Source organism: Grampus griseus, assembly GCF_964374135.1.
Source record: "Grampus griseus genome assembly, chromosome: 20".
NCBI lineage: Eukaryota > Metazoa > Chordata > Mammalia > Artiodactyla > Delphinidae > Grampus > Grampus griseus.
The window spans coordinates 24,431,114-24,438,365 of record NC_139014.1 but is presented as its reverse complement, the minus strand read 5'-3'; positions in this window follow the sequence as shown (position 1 = coordinate 24,438,365).

The window sequence follows — 7,252 nt, the reverse complement described above, 5'->3', positions numbered from 1 at the left end:
CCCGCTGTCCCTCGGCCCCTCCGCACAGCCACCACGGGATCTAGCCTTTCACGCGGTGCGGAAAACCCCTGATTCCCCCCATGGACTTCAGTTGCCCGGTGGCCCCTGCTTGTCCCCTACACGGGCCGGGTGACCTGCCCCGCCCACCAGTTCCCAGACGAGCCAAGCGTTTACCCCGACTTGGGGACTTGGGGCCTTCTCACGCTGTCTGTTTCAGTCCTTGGAGATGCCGCCCTTGACCCCCAATTTAAAGTAGCCTTCTTGGGCTTCCCTGGTGGTGCAGTGGTTAAGAATCCGCCTGACAATGCGGGGCACACGGGTTGGAGTCCTGGTCCCGGAAGATTCCACATGCCGCGGAGCAACTAAGCCCGTGAGCCACAGCTACTTGAGCCCATGTGCCACAGCTAGTGAAGCCCACGCGCTTAGAGCCTGTGCTCTGCAGTAAGAGAAGCCACTGCAATGAGAAGCCCGCGCACCGCAACGAAGAGTAGCCCCCGCTCGCTGCAACTAGAGAAAGCCCACGCCTGGCAACGAAGACCCAATGCAGCCAAAAATAAATAATAAATAAAATAAATATTAAAAAAATCTTAAAACAAAGTAGCCTTCTCTGTTATCTCAACTTTATAAATGCACCCAGTATATTTTTTTCCAGTCCTAACGCATTCTGGAATTATTATGTTTGTTTAAGTGGTTGGCTGCTGTCAAGCTCTCTGAGAGAATATAAACGCTGTGAGAGCAGGGCTGGCTTGTCCTTTGTCCCCATCCCAACTCAAAGTTTAGGACATAGCAGCGGCTCAGAAACTGTGTGCGGAATAATGAAGGGGCTCTAGAGCAGGACAGAACTGGATTCCAATGTCAGCTTTCCCTGTTTCCTAGCTGTGTGTTCTTGGGCCAGTCCCTTGACCTCTCTGAGCTACAGTTTTCTCACATAAAATGGAGGTCATAATGCCTCCCACACAGGGCCACTGTAAGGGTTAACTGAGAGTATGCATTTAAACTACCCAACACAGTACCCTCCATAAACTGTAGGGACGTCTCAGTCAATTCTCAAAATCATGCCAGGGTTGGAGCGATGGTCTGTGTACCCATTTTACAGATGGAAAAACTGAGCTCCACCAAGGAAGAGTATATAGAGTCAGTCGACTAACCAGAAGCACAATTTGAACCTGGTTCTCCCAAGTCCAAGGCCAGGGCTCTTTGGACCCTGTCTCCTGGGACATTTCTGAGCTTTGCTGCAGTATACCCCAGACAGAGGAGGAGCTAGGGAGGATGCCAGTAGGGCTGTTCACTCCCTGGGCTCCCTATGTGTTCTCCACTACTGGGCCTCTCCCAGGGGTATAGCCCCTTCTCCATGCCCCTGTAGACCTTCCCTCTTATGATTGACACATCCTCCACAACCAGCCCCTCCTCTCCTGCTCTCAGTGACCTAGGCACCAACCTCCTTCCACCCTCCAGGGAGTCCCCAGTTCAGTTCACTTTATGAACGTTTACTGAACGTTTATGATACTCCAGGCTGGGGACTGTGTCATCTGGGCCCTCCAGGAAGCAGACACAGATGGAGATAGGAGTGCAAGAGGTTTATTGTGAGGAGGGTGGGGGAGGAAGCAGGACCAGGCCGGGAGAGCCTTAGACTGTGTTGCAGAGCTGACAAAGTCTTGGCCAACCCAGTGTGGACATCTGGGAAAAGAATGTTCACTCAGAGGTTGTCAGCTAACTGCCCTCCTTGCAGGAGAACAGCAAGCCCTTTCTTGAAGGGAGATAGGACCAGTTCACATCCATGGCTGCCACTGGAACTCTGAGATATGGAGGAAAGTAAACATCTCCTCTTGTTCTTAGGAGCTTAGGGTCCACTCTAGCCAACAAGACAAACACTCATGAAACTCTTATCCATGCACTCAGCTTCCGGAAGGTCTTGGAACTTTGGGAAGTTACACAGCTTGTGGGTAGCCTGGCTGGGAGTGGGAGAGAGGCCTGGGGGCTGTTCAGGGAGGGTACAGTGTAGGTTAAAGGACAAGGGAAGAAGGGAGCGGGAGAGGGGCGTGGTCAGGCAGGTACATAACCTGGCAGGGCTCTGCCACCAGCCCCTGAGTGACCTTGGGCAGGTGCCTCCCCTTTCTGTGTCTCCATATCACCATTTTCATCATGAAGTTATCGGACCAGATCTGAGCTGGTTAACCTTTTGAGAATCTGATGAAAGCTAGGAAACTTCTCCCCAGAAATGCACATTTGATTTTTTTTAATTGTGGTAAAATACATGTTACATAAAATTCACCATTTTAATGAACACAATTCAGTGTCACTTAGTACAGTCACGATGTCATGTAACCATCACCATTTTCTAATTCCAGAACTTTTTCCTCATCCCAAAAGAAACCCTGTATCCAGTCACTCCCCATTCCTCCCCACCCCTCAGCCCCTGGCAGCCACTTACTTACTTTTCTGTCTTTTTTGATTTGCCTGTTCTGGATATAGTTCCTATAAATGGAATGGTACAATATTTGGCCTTTTGTGTCTGACTACTTTTACTAGGTATAATGTAAAGGTTCATCAGTGTTGTGGCACATGTCGGTACTTCATTCCCTTTTATGGTTGGACAACATTTCATTGCACAGGTATACCGTACTTTGTTCATTCATTCCTCTGCACATTTGGTTTTGCATATGATTTTGCACTCAGTTCCAGGGATTCCTGAAGTTCACTCGCGTGGCCCTGGCGTGGGGTGGGCTGAGTTCAGGGTGCCTTAGAAAAAGAGTTGGGGCATCTGAAGGTGGGTTTCCAACTCTAATGTATGTGCTCATGGGCTAGGGATTAATCACAGTTTGGGAAAGGCAGGATGTAAGTGCTAGGCGAGCCTTCTTAGGGGAGTAGCATTTGAGGTGGGCCGCTGAAGACAAGAGTTCAACAGGCAGGTCGGGTGGCAGGCACTCCACATGAGGACACAGCAGGAGCCAATCCCAGAGGGGATAAAGCACAAGTTCAGGGGACAGTGTCATTTAGCCACTGCAGTCTCCTCCTAGCACGGCAGCTCTGAGCAACCTCCTCAAGCCCGGAGAGGAGGAGGTGGCTGGTTTGATAGAGGACATGACGTCAATTATTGCTTCCTGTCTCTGTTTATTTCCACGCAGCCAGGTGCCAGGCCTGTGGGCAGCTACTCTTTGCAGAGGCTAAACGGCCTCCCTAAATAGAAAGTGTGTTTCTTCCACAGGCTGCATCATCCCTTTCCAGGGACAGCCGCCCTCCCAAAGCCTGAGGCTGCAGCAGTCTGTCTGAAGACCCTTGCATCTCGCTCACCCCCTAGTGCCTCCTAGTCCATCCTAAAGCTTCTGTCTTACCTCCACACACACGCCTGTCCCTGTCCCCTATCATCTGCATCGCCTCCCTCCTTACATCTGGCCTTCCCCACACACAGCTGGTTCACTCTCCACATCCGTCTCATTCCCCTTAAAATCTGGCTGCCCCCTTGAACGACTCATCACACCACTCCCCTTCTTACTAGAAACTTGCTCAGCTAACATGCAGCAGGAATCTCACATACTTCTTGGCCCTGAAGCCAGGCCACAGCTGGACACTTCCCAGGATGAACCGACTTCAGCTTCAGGAATGATGCTCAGACTCCGGTCACCACCTCCAGGCTCAAATTGCTCTTCCTCCCTTCTGGAGAAGGACACGGGAAATGTTTTGGAGGCCACATAGAATAGGGGTTAGGAGCAAGGAGTCTTTTGAGTAAAACATGGGTTTGCATCTCAACATTGCCCCGTCCTAGGCCATCCGTCTCCTCTTCCGGGTGGGACAGTGCTGGTCTCACAGGGTTGCTGTCACCCTCTAATGTCTCATCCTGTTTTGCTATCCTTAGAATCCTTATCCCAATTTCTGTATGGTCTGTCTGTCTGCCCCCACTAAAGCGTAAGGTCCAAGGGAGCAGCAGCCTTGCCTGGCAGATTCAGGGATGTATCCCAGTTCCTGGAGTGGTGTCTGGTACATGCAGGCCATCAGTAGAGGATAGGGATGGGGGAAACCTAGAGAAACGTCAGTGGGTTCATGGTAGCTGCCTTCCAATACCTGAGGGACAGGAAGAGAGCCTAGCTCCTCCAGAGCAGCAGCGCTCAAAGGCAAAACCGTAAACCACAGTGACACATCCCTGGGAGGTTTGCAGCACGACTTGCCTAAGAATCAGAGCTCCCTCCTCGTGCGGGAGTCTCATCGCAGGCCCTGGGACCATCTGCTTGGGCTGCTGTTAAGGACGTGTCTGCGATGGATGGACATCGAGTTCTGGGGCTCTGGGCTGAGGCTCTCCGCCAAAAGGAAGGTTCTCTGCCCCAGCCCCCATCCTTTCTCCTTGTCTTGATCAGGAGAAGGCTGCTTGCTAGGGACGGGATCCGGGCCCAGGGAATGGCTCACCTTGGGGCCTTCATCCTCTAGATTGTGGGGGTAGCTGCAGAATTGCCCCATTCCACCAGTGAGGACACTGTCCTAGTGGCCCATGGCCTAGAACTGGGGCTGCTGGAGGACGAGGTAGGAGGAGGCTGAATTAAAAGCCCTGGGCCCGAGTTTCTTTCAAGCTGTGCAACCCAGGCCCTATGCCTCCCCCTCTGAGTCTCATCTACTCCCTTGCAGAAGGGGCTCAACAATGTCTTCATTGACTTCCCAGGATCAATGCGAGAAAAAAAAAAAAAGTGTGTAAGTACTCTGAAAACTGTACAGATGAAAGGGATTCTAGTTAAGGCCCAGAACCCTCAAACCCACTAGATAATTTCTCTCTTCGACATTGCAGTAAGCAGGATAATGGCTCCCCAAAGATGTCCCCACCCTTATTGCCAGAAGCTGTGGATTTGTCACCTTACAAGGCAAAAAGGACTTTGCAGATGTGATTAAGGATTTTGCGATGGGGAGATTATCGTGAATTATCCAGATAGTCCCAATGGAATCACAAGGGTCCTTCTACGAGGGAGGCAGGAGGGTCAGAGTCAGAGAAGGAGATGTGATGATGGAAGCAGAGGTCGAAGTGACACGGCCATGAGCCAGGAAAGGCCGCAGCCTTTAGGAGCTGGAAAAGACAAGGAACAGATTCTGTCCTAGAGACCCCAGAGGAACACAGCTCTGCTCACACCTGATTTTAGCCATTTCAGACTTCTGACCTCCAGAACTATAATAAATTTATGTTGTTTTAAGCCACTAGGTTTGTGGTAATTTGTTATGGCAACAATAGGAAATTAATATAGACAGAGTCATATAAACACTTTCAAATCTGATACTCCAACTCTTTTTCAATACTCCTTCTCAGTCAATGAAAGCTTCTGTGGTTACCAAGTTAGCTCAGGACTCCCATGTTTTCATTAAGTAGAGCACCGCTTACCCTGAGTTCCATTTTAGCAGAGCGTGCCAAACTTGACACACCCAAGTTAGAACCCCTGCTCAATAATTTTCCAGCTGGGTGACCTTGGGCCAGGTCACCTAACTTCTGGAGTTGTGAGAATTAAAGATGATTCCACTCAAAAACTCTTTCCTTTCACAGAAGTTAAGGGTTGTATCTAGGGTTGCCAGATAAAATACAAAATGCCTGATTAAATTTGAATTTCAGATAAAACAAATAGTTTTTTAGTATAACTATGTTCCATGCAATATTTCGTTGTTATGAACTTATTCATTGTTTTATCTGAAATTCAAATATAACTGGGTGTATTTTTATTTGCTAAATCTGTCAACCTTAGTCTTGTTCCAGGTCACATAGCTTGTAAGCAACAGAGCTAAGCCTCAGTCTCAGACCTTTCAAGCCCAAGGTCAGTAAGCGCCCTGCTCCATCACAGGCCTGGCTTTGAGCAGATTAGCTTACCCACATAGTAGCCTGGATTTTCAACCCAACTGAGGCTTCAAAAACAAAAAAGAAGTTTGAGCTTTGAAAATTCATTTCATATCCTAAAAATATATAAAGTGATTATGAAATAAAAATTTAAAACAACAAACAAATGCTTATATTTATTATATATGTACATATGTATAAAGTGTGTAAAATCAACACTGAGTATGAAAAATGAAAGAAGAAACTGCATGCCAAAATGCTTTAACGTATATTAAGAATGTGAATATATCTCTAACATGCCTTTCAGGACTTTTTTCCTTTTGTCTATGTGGACCAACCCATAAGACCTGTGGAGTTTAAATGGCAACTAACCTTACTGGGGGTTTATCATGGACTGGGCAGCCTTCTAAGCACTTTATGCGTACTGACCTCTGTTTTTAAAAATTGAGATATAATTCACATAAAATTTTATATAACATAAAATTTACCCTTTAAAGTGTACACTTCAGTGGTTTTTACTATATTCACAAGGTTGTGCCACCACCACCACTGTCTAGTTCCAGAACATTTCCATCACCCCAAAAAGAAACCTGTATCTATCAAGAGTCACTCCCCACTCCCTTCTGCCTTCAGCCCCTGGCAAATACTACCCTATTTTCTGTCTCTATGGATTTGCCTGTCCTGGACACTTCACAAACAGAAAATCATACAATATGTGGCCTTCCGTGGCTGCTTTCTTTCACGTAGCATAATGTTTTCAAGGTTAAATCCACATAGCACATATCGGTACTTCATCCCTTTTTATTGCTGTATTGTAATATTTCACTGTATTAATATACCATGCTTTATTTATCCATTTATCAGTTGATGGGCATCTGAGTTGTTTCCACATTGTGACTATTGTGAATAATGCTGCTATGAACATTTATTTGGATATAAGCTTTTGTGTGGACATATGTTTCTTAACTCTCTTGGGTACATATCTAGGAGTAGGATTGTTGGGTCACATAGTAATTCTATATTTAACTCTTTGAGGAACTGCCAGACTGTTTTCCACAGCAGCTGTATCATTTTGTATTCCCACCAGCAGCGTGTGAGGGTTCCAATTTTTCCATGTACTTGCCAACACTTCTTTTCCTTTTTTAAAATTATAACTACCTTTGTGGGTGTGAAGTGGTATCACACTGCGGTTTTGACTTGCAGTTCCTTAATGGCTAATAATGTCAAGCAGCTTTTCATGTGCTTTTTGTCCATTTGTATATCTCCTTCGGAGAAACGTCTATTCAAATCCTTTGCCCATTTTTTAATTGGGTTGTTTGTCTTTTGGTTGTTGAGTTGTAGGAGGTCTTTATATATTCTGGATAGTAGACCCTTTTCAGATACACAATTTGCAAATATTTTCTCCCATTCTGCGGTTTTCTTTTCACTTTCTTGATAGTGTGCTTTGACACAAGA